The 18,749-nt window shown below is 42.6% G+C and overlaps 2 protein-coding genes across 3 annotated transcripts in view; one reads left to right on the top strand and one right to left on the bottom strand.

The window, feature by feature from the left end:
• MACROD1 (mono-ADP ribosylhydrolase 1) overlaps positions 1–18,749 on the bottom strand; it is a 1,237,218-nt gene that overhangs the window by 297,396 nt on the left and 921,073 nt on the right. The window lies entirely within an intron of this gene.
• Positions 1,508–18,749, top strand: part of FLRT1 (fibronectin leucine rich transmembrane protein 1) — a 351,683-nt gene continuing 334,441 nt past the window's right edge. Inside the window, exon 1 of the mRNA XM_077455768.1 lies at positions 1,508–2,017. The gene's annotated coding sequence lies outside the window, so the exon portion shown is untranslated. The remainder of the gene's footprint in view (positions 2,018–18,749) is intronic.

The raw sequence follows: 18,749 nt of genomic DNA on the forward strand, positions 1-18,749 counted from the left end.
ATACTGGAGTTTTCTTTATATACTAGTAATGACAACGATCAGCAACTTATAGCAGGACTGCGATATTGCAGCAGACAATCTGACACTTTTTGGGAACCATTGACGCTAATACAGTGATCAGTGCTAAAAAATGCACTGTCACTGTACTAATGATACTGGCTGGGAAAAGGTGAAACATCCAGGGCAATTAATTGGTTAACTGTGTGCCTAACCAGTGTTTGTGTTTACTATGTGTGGTGCTTTTACTAAGGAAAGTAAGGCCTTTTATTCCCTGTTTTGCAGGGACACAAAATCCATCACTTTCTCCCTATCTGGAATAGAACTCTGCCTTGTTTACATACAGTAGGCAGAGCTCCGTTCTGTGTCTCTGCCTGATGATCAGCAGGTGCTGGCAGACATCTATTGGCAAGTCACAGCACAGGCGCAGCACCTGTAAGTGCCGGATCACGTATTAGGTACGCGATCTGGAGCAGAGTGGTCACCCTGTCGCAGAATATGTACAGTGGGTATAGGCGTGCGCAGGGTGTGTGCCAGGTGTGCCTGGGCACACACAAATTACTCTGTGTGGTGCCTACTCTCCCTATTCCCCCTGCTGCCTGGGCTTCCCCGTGTTGACTCCACCACCCAGCTTCCCTCCTCTTTCCTCGACTGCTGTAGAGGATGTTTCAGGATGAAGAGCAGGGGGGATAGGGCTAGTCAATATGTCATTTCCTGGCCCCTTCCTTTTCTAAATGAACACAGTGAACACTCTCACTCATTGTGTTCATTCAATGGAAGCATAGAAAACTGTGCTTATTATGCTTCAGTTTGTGAATGAACAGGAAGCCCTCAGCCCAGAGCACTTTCCATTCATTCACTGTCCATTGCAGCTGAGGCTGCAGAGAAAGGCATGTGTGTTTGATCTTTGGGGTGCACACCCTAATGGAATAGGCTGCAAACAACTGCACACCTATGATGGTGGGCAGTCAGCAAGCAGGTAAGCTTTGACAATAAAACCTAAAAGCTGATTGGTTACTATGCAGAGATGCATCAGATTCTGTATTCACAAGTTTTAGTAAATGTCCCCTAAAGTCGCCCAGCAACCTGTCAACCACCCTCTGAAAGATAATTGCCTGCAGATCACTTTTCAGAGGGATGACAAGGGCTGCCACATGTCTGAATGAGTCCCTAAGTGGGCAAACATCCCAAAATTGCCACTGTAAGGGGCATTCTTCCCAATGACCCCCAAAGGAATAATTTTAGGAGGGTTTTCCTGAGATCCTAGTATTATTATAAGGTTTCCTTTGGGTAAAGGGTGAAGAAATGCTGGTCTAGAGGTCCTGTGATTGGATGAGGATGGTCAGATCTCTCATCACTTGCCTTCTCTATACCTGCCTTGTGCTCTGTCATTACCTTCTGCTTCTTCCATAACAATCACTCAGGATAGCAGTACATTATAATGAATGCTCCCTTGATAATGAAGAAAGCAGTGCAGCTACACAATATAACACAAAGTGTGTCAGAGGTGTCAGAACACAACAGGTGTCATGGCTGGGATTGTGCTGTCACCTTCCCAGACTATTCATCTTCACATTACACCTTTATTTCTTCCCAGCCTGCCGGTATGACATAACCAGAAGGGAAGGCAGAGCTGATATTAGGTATTAATGAGGATTTAACAGGCACATAGGAGGTGACAGTTGCTGTCCCCCATCCCCAGGACCTCTCTATGCTCTGCACTCCTCTTCCCTCCTCCTGCACACTCCATCTCCCCATCCCTCCTCCTCCTCCTCCTCCTCCTCCTGCAGGTCCCTCCTCTCCTCTAGCGGCAGTAGCACGGTGATCGCTCGCTGTCCCTCACCTCCATCAGCATCTCTTCCAGCATCGGCACCCCCCAAACACAGAAAGCCATTGGAGAGGGGGGGCTGCTGGTCCAGATTCGGGGTGATCAGCGCCTGGCAGTCAGCGCCCGTCCCGGCTCCTGTGTCTGGAATAGCTGTGAACTTTACCCATAGGACCGGCTGGCTGCGGACCGCAGGTAAGGTGGGTCGGGGGGTGCCCGCATCTAGGGGGGTCGGGGGGATGGAGCCGGCTTCATCTAGTCTATGCGGAGACCGTCTTATCAGCGCCTGTGCAACAGTGTACATGGGCACATTGTGTGCCAATGCGTGCTTGTGTGCCCAGGGATGGAGGTGTATATGTGTGCCCAGGGATTGAGGTGTATATGTGTGTCCTGGGATTGAGGTGTATGTGTGTGCCCAGGGATGGAGGTGTATATTTGTGCCCAGGGATGGAGGTGTATATGTGTGCCCGTGGATGGAGGTGTATATGTGTGCCCGTGGATGGAGGTGTATGTGTGTGCCCAGGGATGGAGGTGTGTGTGCCCATGGATTGAGGTGTATTATGTATGTGTGCCCAGGGATGTAGGGGTATATGTGTGCCCAGGGATTGAGGTGTATTATATATGTGTGCCCAGGGATGGAGGTGTATATGTGTGCCCATGGATGGAGGTGTATATGTGTGCCCATGGATGGAGGTGTATATGTGTGCCCAGGGATGGAGGTATATATGTGTGCCCATGGATGGAGGTGTATGTGTGTGCCCATGGATGGAGGTGTATGTGTGTGCCCAGGGATGGAGGTGTGTGTGCCCATGGATTGAGGTGCATTATATATTGTGCCCAGGGATGGAGGTGTATATGTGTGCCCAGGGATTGAGGTGTATATGTGTGCCCATGGATTAAGGTGTATATGTGTGCCCAGGGACGGAGTATATGTGTGCCCATGGATGGAGGTGTATATGTGTGCCAAGGGATGGAGGTGTATATGTGTTCCCATGGATGGAGGTGTATGCATGCCCTTGGATGGAGGTGTATGTGTGCCCATGGATGGAGGTGTATGCATGCCCATGGGTGGAGGTGTATGTGTCTGCCCATGGATGAAGGTGTATGTGTCTGCCCATGGATGGAGGTGTATGTGTCTGCCCATGGATGGAGGTGTATGTGTGCCCATGGGTGGAGGTGTATGTGTGCCCATGGATGGAGGTGTATGTGTGCCCATGGATGGAGGTGTATGTGTGCCCATGGATGGAGGTGTATGTGTGCCCAGGGATGGAGGTGTATGTGTGCCCATGGATGGAGGTGTATATGTGCCCAAGGATGGAGGTGTATGTGCATGCCCATAGGTGCAGGTATATACGTATGCCCCTGTATAGTGGGTATATATGTGTGCCCATGGATGGAGGTGTATGTGTGCCCATGGATGGAGGTGTATGTGCATGCCCATAGGTGCAGGTATATACGTGTGCCCCTGTATAGTGGGTGTATATGTGTGCCCATGGATGGAGGTGTATGTGTGCCCATGGATGGAGGTGTATGTGTGCCCATGGATGGAGGTGTATGTGTGCCCATGGATGGAGCTGTATGTGCTTGCCCATAGGAGCAGGTATATACGTGTGCCCCTGTATAGTGGGTGTATATGTGTGCCCATGGATGGAGGTGAATGTGTCCCCAGGGATGGAGGTGTATGGGTGCTCATGGATGCAGGCGTATGTAGTGCCATCACTGGTGCCAGGGAGGTGACAGATTGCTGTGACTGTATAATCCAGAAGCCAGCCTAAAATGTGATTTAAATAATGCCTCACCTGTGCCAGTGTACTGCAATCACTATACACCTGTCATCCTCCATGCCCAGCCTTGTACTCAGCATAGTAGATGATCCTGGCATGGTGCACACTCTACCTGCATAGATCTGATTGTTATGTTGGGAATTGTGATGACATAACAGGAAAACTTGTATGACATCATCTTCCAGCTAACCGACTCCTCTACATGTCACCCTGCTATAAAATAATAAAAAGCTCATTAAAAACGGCACCATATGTATTGGCAGCAGGCTGTGAATGCTGGGATCTGACACGCACTAACATGGTGTTAATGACCTGAAGTTTGGCTCACACAGTGTTCTCACGCATGGTACACTGACACTGGGTGACTTTCTATATTTTCACCAAACTATGTCACATCTGTCATAACAGTTAATGATATAAATATCAATAGATTTCCCATATTGCTAGCTGTATCTCGCAATTGCTAGGTTAATGGCGGTGGTTGTTGCAATACAGTAAAAAAAAAAAAAAAATAATAATAATAATTCTGACTACTTTAGCAACCCATTATCTATTTATTTTCTTATTATGTATTTAAAAATATCAAGGAAAACTGTTACCGTTTAAACACAAGAATTACTATATAGGAGTCTAAAAATACGCCTATCTACGCTGGATCTTTCTGCCTGTAAAAAAAAAAAAGCAAATTTTTACACGATTTTACAGGCGTATGGCATTTAGAAAGGTATATGTGTAAACTCATTGGATTGGCTAGAATATTTATTAATTCTGGCCCATGGAATGCATGTGCAGTAATCTTTCTGAATGCAGATATTCTTTTTTTATACTCAACGGTTCTTCTAAAATACAAACATAAATGCCACAATGTGCATGGATGCATCAAATAGACTTGCGTTCAGAGGCATAAAAAACAAAACAAAAAAAACTGTCTTTTAGGCTACATGTACACGGCCATAGGAAGTTTACTGATCATATTGCTATGGTTTTTCTGGTAGAAAAGTTCCTCCATAAATGATCAGTAATTTGCTTGTGTTTTGGATGCGTTCTCTATCCTCCTGCTCTGTTTTCATTCCCAGAATGCACTTTTTACATGTGTGTATATGTGTAATATTTATCTACACACTTATGCGCATAAAACAGAGATTTTTGTTTACAGATCTGAATGCAACTCATGTTTACATACCTTTGTGCATGTCCCCATTGAGACAAGACACTACATACTAAAGGCAAATAGACTGTGCACCTTGCAAAGTGCGGTTGCTCCAGAGCTTAATAAATGAGCGGAAACTCTGCTGACTTCCATCATCCAATCATATGCAAGCAAAAAAGTTATTTTTTTTCCTTGCACGTGATTGGGTGTTCTTTGCAAAGTGAAGCTTTACCTCATTTACTAAGCTTTGGAGCAACTGCACTTGCAGAGTGCACAGACTGTTTGCTGCTATTTGTTAATCCAACCCTTTCAAATTGTGTTTTTATGGCTGGGTGCATGTACCCTAAGCCCTCATTTACACCGGTGCAACTTGTCATGCGATTTGACAGTTCCAAATTGCATGAAAATTCGCACCCATTGTCGGCAATGGAACCACTCATACTGCTGCGACTCAAGGTTCCTGCACTACTTTTTATCAATTTTATTGGGACTTGCATAGACTTCTGTTAAAATAGGTCACAAGCCGTAATGAAATTGGTAGTGCAAATCACACTGATGTGTGGCTTTGAAATCACGCTGAAGTGGCACGATTTCAGAGACACAACGGTGTGAACCAGGGCTAAAAGCTGCTTTTTATTTTGTTTGCCTGTGTGTTAAAGTATATACATAAAGGAAAATAGACTGCACACTTTTTTGTACAGTAACTTCTTTATAATAAACATTAAACCAATATCAGTAAGAATGTTCAGCTATTTACATGATGGATTATTTGGAAAACATTGCAAACTATTTGGGCTACAGGTAATTTTAAGTATTTGAGAATGAGTGACCAGGGGCTACCCAGTATACTTTGGGGTTGATTTACTAAAGGCAAATAGACTGTGCACTTTTCAAAGTGCAATTTCTCTGGGGCTTATTAAACGAGGTAAAGCTTCAATTTGCAAAGAATACCCAATCATGTGCAAGGGGGGAAAAAAAAAACATAACATTTTTGCTTGCACATTATTAACCACTTCAGCCCTGGAAGAATTTACCCCCTTCCTATTCAGAGCACTTTTTGCAATTCAGCACTGCGTCGCTTTAACTGACAATTGTGCGGTCGTGCAACGAGGCTACCAAACAAAATTGACATCCTTTTTTTTTCCCACAAATAGAGCTTTCTTTTGGTGGTATTTGATCACCCCTGCGGTTTTTAGTTTTTGCGCTATCAACAAAAAGAAAGGGACAATTTTGAAAAAAAACACATAATTTTTTACATTTTGCTATAATAAATATCTCCCAAAAATATATTAAAAAACATTTTTTTTCCTCAGTTTAGGCCGATATTTATTCTTCTACATATTTTTGGTAAAAAAAATGCAATAAGCAATTATTGATTGGTTTGCCCAAATGTTATAGTGTTTACAAAATAGGGGATAGTTTTATGGCATTTTTATTAATATATATATATTTTTTTTAAATGGAGGCAATCAACTATTTCTATCATGACTGCGACATTATGGCAGACACATCAGACATTTTTGACACATTTTTGGGACCATTGTCATTTATACAGCAATCGGTGCTATACAATTCCTGTGTAAATGACACTGGCAGTGAAGGGGTTAACCACTAGGTGGCAGTGTAGGGGTTAAGTGTGTCCTGGGACATGTTTCTAACTGTTGGGGGCGTGGCTGTGTGTGACACGTCTCTGATCAGTGACACTCTCACTAGGCAGAACTGGGAGATTCTTGTTTACATTAACATCTCCCCGTTCTTCCTCCCCGCGAGGAGATCGCGGGTATCCCCGCGGCGATCGAGTCTGCGGGACCTGCGACCCGACTCATGGAGCTTGCCGTGGCGTGCGTGGGCCCGCTGACCGCCTCTTAAAGGGCCACATACAGGTACATGATTCTGCCTGTATGAGCCCCTCTGCCGACGTATATCGCCGCGCGGTGGTCAGCAAGCGGTTAAATAATGGAAGTCAGCAGAGCTTCTGCTCATCACTAAGTTCTGGTGCAACTGCACTTTGCAAGGTGCACAGTCTATTTGCATTTAGTAAATCTCAATGTAAACTGGGTAGCCCCGGTCACTCAGTCTCCAGCACTTTAATTACCTGTAGCCCAAATAGTGTACAGTGTTTTCCAAACAATCAATTATGTATTTAAATAGCTGAAATGTCTTACTGATATTGGTTTAATGTTTATTGTGTCTGTTTATTATAAAGAATTTACTGTACAAAAAATAAATACGCTCAGCCAATGAGAAGCACCCCTTACAATACATATACCATGGGTTATTATTATTAGCTTATGATTTACACAATAATCATTGTAAAACAGGACTATGCCAATTATTTTGTATTCCTTGAATGTATCTACATTCCGACATTTATATTTAACAAAAACAAACATCATTCTTGATGACTGTCATGTAGGTTTTTGTGTCATTGCTTATTATTCTTTATTATTTATTTATTTTTATTTATTTATTATTTATTATTTATTATTTGAGAATGTTCTCCTGAAATAGTGAGTAAGATATAAGAAAGTAACATGGTGGGGAGAGTTTGTGGGGGACAGAAATACTGATAATTGGGTATTGATCACAAACATACAAGCTCTGCTCATGGAGTTGAACATTCATCTCATTTAATTTGGTCTGTTTGCCATTCATATGTGTGAATAGATACCCAAAGCTAGAGGTTGTATAGCAGGAAAATTGAGGCTTCATTCACATATCTGTGGATAGTTTCCTTCGCTCAGAGGTGACTAAACGCCACTTCTGGAAACAGAAACTCTCTGTGCTTCAGCCACATACAAACTGGCCAATCAGCTGCAGCCAATTTGTGTGAAGCAAAGACTGCAGAGATGCTCACTCTGGACACACACTAGCTATGCCCAGGGTGGGTCATAGGCTTTATTCAGATGAGAGGTTATATGTGAACAGTAATGCCACCACCCATTGAATTAAATCAGTAAAAATCTGACAGCCACCAATGGCAGCAAACAGCGTATGCAGGCAATGAATCTAATGATTCCTGCTGGCGGCTGCTCCTGGCTGCTGCTTTTCACTCCACTGACAAAAACTATAGAACCTCAATATCATACCTCCCAAATTTTTGAGATGGGAATAAGGGACACCTATCAGCAAAAGTATGCAGACATAGGACACGCCCCCTTAAAGGAGAATTGTACAAAAAAAAAAAAAAAAGATTGGTTAAACCCACAAGTGCTTTTTTTTACCACTACTATTCCTTTATATTGGCTTTTGGAATTTACAAATGCAGCAATTTAGAAATCAGATGAATGGTTTAGGGCTGAAAAACACTTTTTAATAGATAAAAAGTGCATTTTATATACAACTATATAGATCAGACCAAAATGAGGGACAAATGAGGGGAAAAGAGGGACAAAGGGGCATTGCTCCAAATCAGGGACAGTCCCTCGAAATCAGGGACAGTTGGCAGCTATGCAAAAGTAGGGGCCCAGCTGTACTTTTTAAGAAGCCTTCCTAGCTGGGTTTTGGGACTTACCCAGTCCTGTATCAAAGGTACACCTCCTTTAGGATTTGAATTTAAAGTGGTATTACAGCTAAGACCAAAAATTGAATATATTGCAGCTTACAAATCATTAGATGTAGCGGCTGCATCAGTTTTCTTTTTTTAGGCTTTTTCTGTGTTTTTACTTGGTAATCTGGCCAGCAGTGGTGGCCTGTCCATTAGGGGCGCATGGGCGCCACCCCCTCAATCCAATGGGTCCGGCCCCCTGATCTATATACAGGGCTCCGGACTATGGATTCCAGTGGGGGGGCTTTGAAGAATGTTATTAGAGCCAGAGGCTCCAATTGGCTTCAAAATGGGTGGCCTCGGAGTGCAGGGAACTGCACCCTGATCCCACCCAGTTATGCGACGATAGCAAATGAATATTTACTATTTTCACACTAAATATCCTCCCTGCCAATCAGGAAGTGGGTTGTAAACCCCTTTTCCCGATTGGACGAAACATCAGACGATCCTATTGGACGCCTAGGGCCTAGGTGGAGGAGAGAGAGGAGACACACAGCGAAAACCGCTGTGCTGGAGATGAGGGCACTGGAGCCGCTGCCCGCAGCCTGCCACCTAGATCGGGTCCGTCGTGCTGGAGCAGAGGACACCAGAGCCGCAGCCTGCCACTCACCAACTAGATGACGTAAGTGCCGGATTGACTGGCAGACAGCAGGGGGGGGGGGGTAGTGCCGCCGCTGCCCGCCCAGGTGGGGGAATGTTTTTTTGCCACCCCCAAAAAAAATCAACCCACCAGCCGCCAATGCTGGCCAGTAAAATACTTTCTGTATTAGAGTGCCCCCACTCTGGATGAAAGAGCACAGGTGACACCTTTGGACAGCAGCATTGTCAGTATGGCGGGGATGGGAGTGTTAGATGTACTAACAGAATTGGATACACTAATAAATTGCAGCCAAACTCCAACTCACACTGCAGTCACACAAGCCATTACAACAACAGTTTTCTTTTTTTCTTTTGGGCAATGAGTAAAACAAAGCTGATCATTCTAAGCACCTCTGTCAGTGGTAAATGGTTTGTTTCAATGCTCTTAATGGATACATTTGCAGGAGAGCTTGTTCTGTTAAAAAACAACAGACTTACTGGCCAGATCACAAAAAAAAAGGAATGCAGCCATCATATCTAAGAATTGGTAAACTGCATTATAATAAATGCCTGCTTTTGGGTTTAATACCACTTTAATCTTTAAGAGGCATGCACAAAGCACAGCCTATGGACTACAGGTATTTCTGTATTACAGAACTCCCATCTGTTTCAGCGCTGATCTGACAACCTCTGTCTGAGATATAGGAGGGGCTATTCCTAAACACACCCACTGTAGGCTTCTTGTTGCCTCTCACATACAAAAAGATAGAAATAAAATACACCATTTGTAAGAAGGTTCTTGTTGCTACCAGTAGAATTCAAACATGATGTAGAAATGGCAAAGTAAATTAATAGGTGTTGGGAAGTACATGTCCAGCGGCTTGTGTGTTATCCCTACAGTGGATAACAGTAAGTTGAATCTTCTGACTTTTTGCATGCCTTCAGTGTTTGCTGGATAGCTTTGGTAGCTTATTGATTGGTTTCAGTTGTTTCTTGGAAATGCTGGTTTACTTTGATTTTGTTTCAGTGTGTCAGGGGGGTATGTTGCTTCTCTCCAATCAGCTCTCAGAGCTCTCCTCACTGAGCTCTGTAGAGTGTAGTTTCAGTTCTCTACCCCCTTTTTTCTGCCCCATACACACGATCAGAAATTCCGGCCGTGTGTATGCTCCATTGGACTATTGCTGGCAGAATTCCAGCCAGCAAAAGATTGAGAGCAGGTTCTCTATTTTTCGGTCGGAAAAAGTTCCTATCCGAAAATGCGTTCATCTGTATGCAATTTGGATATGCAAAAAATCATGCATGCTCGGAAGCATTGAACTTCATTTTCTCAGCTCGTCATAGTGTGTTATGCCACCGCGTTCTTTATGGTCGAAAATTCTGAGAACATTTGTGTGACCGTGTGTATGCAAGCCAAGCTTGAGCGGAATTTCTGATCCTGTGTATGGGGCATTAGGTAAGCTTAAAATATTCAGCACTTTGAACAGATGTAGAGAAGACTCAGATAAACGGGTACAACTTATGTAGGAGCATTCTCTTTCTTCTCTGTGTATCACCTGAGGCCAGTCACTTCACTTGGTATATGTAAGGGATTACAACCTTTTTAAGACACAGTGGTGTAGTGGTTAGTGCCTAGCAGCAAAAGGGTCGCTGGTTCGAATCCCAACCATGACACTACCTGCCTGGAGTTAGCATGTTCACCCTGTTCCTGTGTGGGTTTCCTTTGGGTACTCTGGTTTCCTTCCACACTCCAAAGACATGCTGGTATTATAATCGGATCCTGTCTAAATTGGCTCTAGTATGTGTATGTATGAATCTGAGTTTGGGACCTTAGATTGTAAACTCCTTGAGGGCAGGAACTGATGTGAATGTACAATGTACAGTATCTCACAAAAGTGAGTACACCGCTCACATTTTTGTAAATATTTTATTATATCTTTTCATGTAACAACACTGAAGAAATGGCACTTTGTTACAATGTAGTAGTGTACAGCTTGTATAACAGTGTAAACTTGCTGTCCCCTCAACACACAGCCATTAATGTCTAAACTGCTGGCAACAAAAGTGAGTACACCCCTAACTGAAAATTTCCAAATTGGGCCCAATTAGCCCAAGGAGTTTACAATCTAAGGTCCCAAACTCAGATTCATGCATCCACATACTAGAGCCAATTTAGACAGGACAGCAAGATACTGGGGGTTATTTACTAAAGGCAACTCCACTTTGCACTGAAAGTGCACTTGGAAGTAAATTTACTGTAGATCCAAGGGGGATACGCAAGGAAAATAAAAAAAAACAGCATTTTAGCTTGTACATGATTGGATGATAAAATCAGCAGAGCTTCCAATCATTTCAGATCTACCCCTTAGATTTAGAACGACTGCACCTCCAAGTATGTAAAGCGCAATATGTATATGGGTGTGGAAGTGGCGTGCATGTAAATCAAACGCATTCCTGCACTCACATGCAGTTGGACACCAAATGCGATGCTGCACAGAAAATGTGCAAGGGTGCCCTTAACTCTTAATGGTACCCCCACATACTGTAAATGCAGTGTGGTATCCCACACACGGAAATCGCACAGTGCAAAAGCACCATGCGATTTCTGTGCAGCCACATTTCAAAAAAAGGCGCAAGGATCTCTTTCCTGCAGAAAAAGCAAGTACAGCAGCCCATTCAAATGAATAGGCTGCCGTGCCTGTACAAACTGAGGCAAGCAGAGCTGCATACATGTGAACCCGAGCTTATTGTACTATATAAAACGGATTGCTGCATTTTTCATGAGAGGTAATAACAGTGGTACCGACATCTAAGATACAGATTCGTACTCTATCATTTCTTTCCATAGTCATCGCACTGTACCACTAAGTGCTTTTGATTTTTGATTCAACAGAATATTTAAAATAATAAAGAAAGTGAAAATAATATGAACAAAAATGATGGGTCCCTTAACCTAACATTTTGTTGTGCATCCTTTAGAGGCAATAACTGCAAACAAATTCAGATTGCTATAGCTCTCAGTCAGACTTCTGTATCTGCCAATAGGTAGTTTGGCCACTTCAGTTCTCTCAGGCTTGAAGGGTTCTTTCTCCGTCTTTCCATAGATGTTCAGTAGAAATTAGATCTGAGCTCATAGAAGGCCACTTCAGAATAGTTCAATATTTTGTTTCTATCTATTCTTGGGGTCTTCTATCTGTGAGATTTGGGTCATTATCCTGTTGGAGGACCCATGCCCTGCAACCGAGAGGAGCTATCTGATGCAGGCTATTATGCTTCACGCCAGAATTTTTTGAAAGTCTCGAAATATCATTGCAAAGGTTCAAGAAATCCTGTACCATATCCAGGAAAGCAAATCCAAAATCTAACCAAGCCTTCTCCATATTGCACATTAGGTATGGTATTTTTTGAAAGCTACAATTTTCATCTGTGAACATAGAGCTGATTTGACAAAAAACTCCAGTTTTGACTCATCTGTTTTCCATTTAAAAGTGGATGTCTCTTGGGTCCTCTTCTGAGACCACTGTCACTCAGAAAAGTAGTGGTGTGATTGGACACTGATAAACCTTGACCTTAGAGCTTGTATCTCGGTGGAAGTTCTCCTTGGCTCTTTGTCTACCATTTGCACTATTTTACTCTTCAGTCTACGGTTGATGCTCCTCTTGTGGCCATGTCCAGGGAAGTTGACTACATTCCTATGTACCTTCAACCTCTTAATAATATGTACTACTGTAGTCACAGGAACATAAAACTACATAGAGATGGTCTTATAGCTTTTACCAATGGCATTTTAGCATTGGTCTATAATTTTTTCCTGATCTCCTCAGATAACTCATTCCTTAGCTTTTTCTGTTCCATGTTCGGTGTTGTACACACAATTATATAAACCGCAGAGTGACTACTTTTTTATAAATAGACTGAATGACTGATTACAGGATTAAAAACTTGTGATACTAATTATACCATACAGTTAGTTTGAAACGTCTCTATGATCCACTAATTCATACTCTTTTCTACAGGTACCAACACATCTGTTCGGGCCATTTTAGAATATCTTTGTACAATAAGCAGTAATTAATCTCTTTATACTTTCTTTGCTTAAAGCGGAACTTCATCCAAAAGGGGAAGTTCCGCCGGTTTTAACCCTTTTTCGGCCGCTAGCAGGGGTTAAAACCGCCCGCTAGCGGCTGCATACCGCTGCTAAAACGACGGTAAAGCCGACACCACTCCCGCCCCAGTGTGAAAGGGGCCTAAGAGTACCACCAAATTTATTCATGTCTGTATAAATTTCAAGTGCATACTTGAGCAGTGTTTCTCAACCAGGGTGCTGCGAAAATGAAGCAGAGTTTGTCCTGGTGCCATAATGCAATCACCAACACCCTAACAACCAATAAAGCTCTAGGACCAGGATACATAGTCTACTGCCTACACCATGGTAAAGCATGACCCTGATCCAGGGAAGGTGACATGAAAGGCCATCCCCAGCAATCAGGAAAGGATGGAATGCACCTCTGTTCAAACCTTCTCTGCCTCTTGCCTTCTGCTATGTTGCTGAAGTAAGGTAGGGCTCTAATGGGTAGAGGGGACTCTGTGATGTAATTTATTAGGGGGTCTTTGATGTATGGTGGCAGAAGGGCTCTGATAGGAAGGGTGAGGCTTTTGATGTGAGCAGAGGATTCTATGATGTGGGATGCTGCTGAAGTGATGGGGGACCTCTGATGTGAAGTTAATTTAAAGGGGTTGTAAAGGTTCGTTTTTTATTTTCTGAATAGGTTCCTTTAAGCTAGTGCATTGTTGGTTCACTTACCCTTTCCTTTGATTTCGCTTCTAAATGTTTTTTTTTTTTTTGTTTTCTTTGTCTGAATTTCTCACTTCCTGTTCCTCCTCAGTAAGCTGTTCAGTAAGCTGTTCTGGCTGACTAACCACCAGCTCGGATGATGGTGAGAAGTTTACTGAAGAGAAACAGGAAGTGAGATATTCAGACAAAGAAAAAAAACATTTAGAAGGGAAATCGAAGGAAAAGGTAAGTGAACCAACAATGCATTAGCTTAGAGGAACCTATTTAGAAAATAAAAAATAAACCTTTACAACCCCTTTAATTAAGACAGTCATCCCAAGCTCAGGTTTCCCATTGATGGTGTATATTATTTACCTCAAAAGTGCCTTGAGATTTTGTGTATTTTTAAAGGGTGATCTGACTAAAAATAATGCTTTGCTAGATCTACTTATTACAAATAACACAGTTACTGGAGTATGGAGTGCAGTTTGAAAAGTTGGCTCTTTTGAAATTTTATGGTTTTGCACTACCCTCATGCCTCCTTTTCATATGATTTACATTGAATGTAATTACCCTGATCGCCGTTTCCTAAATTGTCCAGTATTGTGTCCAATATAACAAAATACTGGACAATTTAGGAACCAGCGATCAGGGTAATTACATTCAATGTAAATCATATAAGAAGGAGGCATGAGGGTAGTGCAAAACCATCAAATTTCAAAAGAGCCAACTTTTCAAACTACGCTCCATACTACAAGATATTAAATGGGACCAAATTCTAGAAACATTGAACACTGAAGAAAAATGGAAGTGCTTTAAGAACATATTAATAAATTTATAAGTCACTGCATTCCATTGGGCCACAAATATGAAAGAGCAAAGGTTAAACCTGGGTGGCTAAACTTTAATGTAGTCAAGAGAAGAAAATGGCCATTAGACCCCTTTTACACTGAGGCGCTTTTCAGTTGTTTTTATAGTGCTAATAATAGCACCTGTAAAGCACCTGAAAAGCACCTCTCATGCCTCCCCAGTGTGAAAGCCTGAGTGCTTACACACTAGGGTGGTGCTCATGCGGGACAGGAAAAAAAGTCCTGAAAGCGGCATCTTTGGTATACTTTGGGGGTTATTTACAAAAGGCAAATCCACTTTGTACTGCAAGTGCACTTGGAAGTGCAGTCGCTCTAAATCTAAGGGGTAGATCTGAAATGAGTGGAAGCTCTGCTGATTTTATCATCCAATCATATGCAAGCTAAAATGCAGTTTTTTTATTTTCCTTGCATGTCCCCCTCGGATCTAAAGTGACTTTACTTCTAAGTGCACTTTCAGTGCACTTTCAAGTGCACTTGCTGTGCAAAGTGGATTTTCCTTTACTAAATAACCCCCCTTGTGTATACACCCCTCCCAGAATGCCCTGCCCATTGAAATGAAGTGCCTGCAAAAGTGCTTTGGCAGCGCCACAACATGGGTGCTTTTAATTCTTTCTTCGGCCGCTAGTGGGGGTTAAAAGCACCCACCCCAGTGGCCGAAAAGCACTGCTAAAATGACAGTAAAGCACTGCTAAAATGTGAAAGCGCCTGAAAAGCGCCTCAGTGAAAGGGGTGTAAAAAATATAAGGTCAAGGGGTCATTGTCAGCATTCCAACACTATAAGGAATGCAATCAGAAATGCCTGAGGGCAATGAGGGCAGCTATAATAGTCTACAAGAGTACAATGCGGAGAAGATTCAAAAAAATTCCAAGAAATTTTTTAAATATATTAATATTAAGAAAGTGAGGTCAGAGCATATAGGCTCCATAAAGGAGAGGTATGGTACAAATGACAAAGGAGAAGGCAACTGTATTAAATGCGTTTTTCTCCTCAATTTTTACAAAGGAAAAGGAGGGGTATAGTAATCAAGACTGTCTCATTAGTGTCCAAAAAAGACCGGAAGAACTTAAAGCGGAGTTCCACCCAAAAGTGGAACTTCTGTTTATATGCTTCCTCCCCCCCTCCAGTGTCACATTTGGCACCTTTAAGGGGGGAGGGGCGAATGGGGACCCGTTTGTCACAGGGCCCCTTCCCCACTTCCAGGAGACGGGCTGCGGCCCAATCTCCCAGAGGTTTGGCCCCCCTCCTCCTTCCCCTGCCACCAGGCCAATTAGAAAGTACAGTGCACTTCACACAAGCGCAGTAGGGAACCAGGAATGAAGCCGAAAGGCTTCACTGCCTGGTTCCCTTACTAGGAATGGTGGCGGCAGCACCCGGTAGTCAATCTGAACATCGGCTGGGGTGCCGACATTGTGAGCTCCCTGGACAGGTAAGTGCCCTAATATTAAAAGTCAGCAGCTACAGTATTGGTAGCTGCTGACTTTTACATTTTTTTTTTTTTGGCTGGACCTCCTCTAACACAAATAAAGCACCAGGACCAGATGACTTACACCCGAGAGTCCTAAAAGAACTTACCTCGATTATAGCCATGCCATTATTCCTGATTTTTTTAGACAGCTTAAGGATTAAAATGGTACCAGCTGGTTGGTGAAAAGCCAACGTAATACCAATATTCAAAAAGAGGCAGAGATATATACCTGGAAACTACAGACCAATCAGTCTAACATCTATAGCATATAAACTATTGATAAGGGATTATATCCAAGAATTTGCATATGAGAACAGTATCATTAGTAGTGATCATCATGGATTCATGAAACATCATTCTTGCCAGACCAATTTGCTAGATTTCTATGAAGAAGTGAGCTGCCATCTAGATAAAGGAAGACCTGTGGATGTGGTTTATCTAGCTTTTACAAAAGCATTTGATACAGTTCCCCATAAATGCTTAATTTACAAATTGAGGTCTGTTGGTTTAGACCTTAGGGCAGGGATATGCAATTAGTGGACCTCCAGCTGTTGCAAAACTGCAAGTCCCATGAGACATAGCAAGACTCTGACAGCCACAAGCCTGACACCCAGAGGCAGAGGCATGATGGGACTTGTAGTTTTGCAACAGCTGGAGGTCCGCTAATTGCATATCCCTGCCTTAGGGTATGTACTTGTATTGAAAACTGGTCAATATGTAGCAGAATACATATTGGCCTAAATTGATGAAGACATTTGATTTTTAACATTTTTTTATTGGATGCGTTTTATAGCAGAAAGTAAAAATTTACTTTTATTATTTAAATTGTTGGTATTTTATTGTTTATAGCGCAAAAAATAAAAAAAAGCAGTGGTGATCAAATATCACCAAAAGAAAGCTTTATTTGCGGGAAATTAAAGACATACAATTTATTTGGGCACAGTGTCACATGACCACGCAATTTTTAGTTAAAGTAACACAGTGCGGTATCCCAAAAAATGGACTGGTTGTGAAGGGGGGGGGGGGGGGGGGGTCAAGTGGTTAAATAAACTCTTGATGGGCATATTAACAAAGGCAAACACACATACCCACACAGGTTGAACTGGATAGACTGGTGTTTTTATTCAACCTTACCAACTGTGTAACTATTACTGAAAAAAGGTTGAGAAGCGCTGGCCTTGAGTTCTACTTTAGCTGCTCAAATACACATAAAAGTGTAATATTTTTTTCCTCTTATCTTCTATATATTAATAACACAATAGCACTGGAGACCATTTTATTGCTTTTTTTTTTGTTAGATCTGTCATTTTGCTTATACAGACATTCGCACATTATTACGCAGATAATATCACTAGATATCAAACTGCAGGATGTTCCTATATGTGGTGACACTGACCATGCAAGTGAAATTAACTTTGTAGCTGAACACGGGGATTCTTACACACTGTTAACACATTGGCGTTCTTACACTTGAACGCACCAAGGATTTCTACTTATGTTCCTCATTGACTCTGTTATACTGTAAATCTATAACAGGATTCCTTCTGCGTACAGCTGCCGTGGCACGGATGGTATAATTACAGCTGTGTTAATTGCACACACCTTAGCATGTTTTTCTAGCTCTGCGTGAACTGCAAGGTATCTGTATAGAGGCCATGGACTGCTGCTTTGTGTAGAGGGAGTAGCAGCACCAGGGCAACAACATGTGCAGAGAGAACCTCAGGGAGGGTGATGCTCAGGAAGAGACAGTGAAGAAAATGAAGGGAAAACATTAATATGCCAAGAAAAAGCCAGTCAACACAAAGCAAGGTCATGAAGAGCGATCACACCTATGTCTGAGCAGATGCAATAACTAAACATATACACCTATAGTAGGTGGTCCCTTCTGTATCCACAGTTACACATGTGTAAGAGAAGAACCTAAGCTTATATAAAGAAGATGGGATGGCAATTCTGGTATTTGCCATAAGGGTTGCTCTGTTTTATTGCTTTAGAGTGAAACTGGGAGAAAAACAATATTGCAGCTACCATTGTTGGTTTGTTTCTTCAAAAGGCGCAGGATTTCATCCTGATCCTGGCTTTATTAGTGAATAACAGAATTGAAACAAGCGTGATGTCTTAAAAGTCCCCACTACTGTCCTTCATGCTTGCTCCAAGCCAGTTGCTTACAAGATAGAGAATATTAGAACAGCTTCAGACCTTGAAACACTTAACCACTTCAATACCGGGCACTTAAACACCTTCCTGCCCAGACCAATTTTGAGCTTTCAGCGCTGTCGCACTTTGAATGACAATTGCGCGGTCATGCTACACTGTACCCAAATTAAATTTTTATCATTTTTTTCCCATAAATAGAGCTTTCTTTTGGTGGTATTTGATAACCTCTATGGTTTTTATTTTTTGCTAAAACAAATTAAAAAATACCGAAAATTTTGAAATCCTTCACTGATGGGGCTGCACTGACGGGCACTGATAAGGCGGCATTAATGGGCACCGATGAGGTGGCATTGATGGGCACTGATATGTGGGACTGATAGGTGGCACTGATGGGCACTGATAGGTGGCACTGATGGGCGACACAGATGGGCACTGATAGGTGGCACAAATTGGCACTGATAGCTGGCACGGATGGGCATGGATAGGCGGCACAGATGGGCATAGATAGGTGGCACGGATGAGCATGGATGGGCAACTGATAGGCGGCATTGGATGGGCACTGATAGGTGGCACGGATGGGCACTGATAGGCGGCACTGTATTGT

This window comes from Lithobates pipiens, unplaced genomic scaffold (assembly GCF_037356315.1).
Source record: "Lithobates pipiens isolate NorthernLeopardFrog02 unplaced genomic scaffold, aLitPip1_a1.2 Scaffold_10, whole genome shotgun sequence".
NCBI classification, from domain to species: Eukaryota; Metazoa; Chordata; class Amphibia; order Anura; family Ranidae; genus Lithobates; species Lithobates pipiens.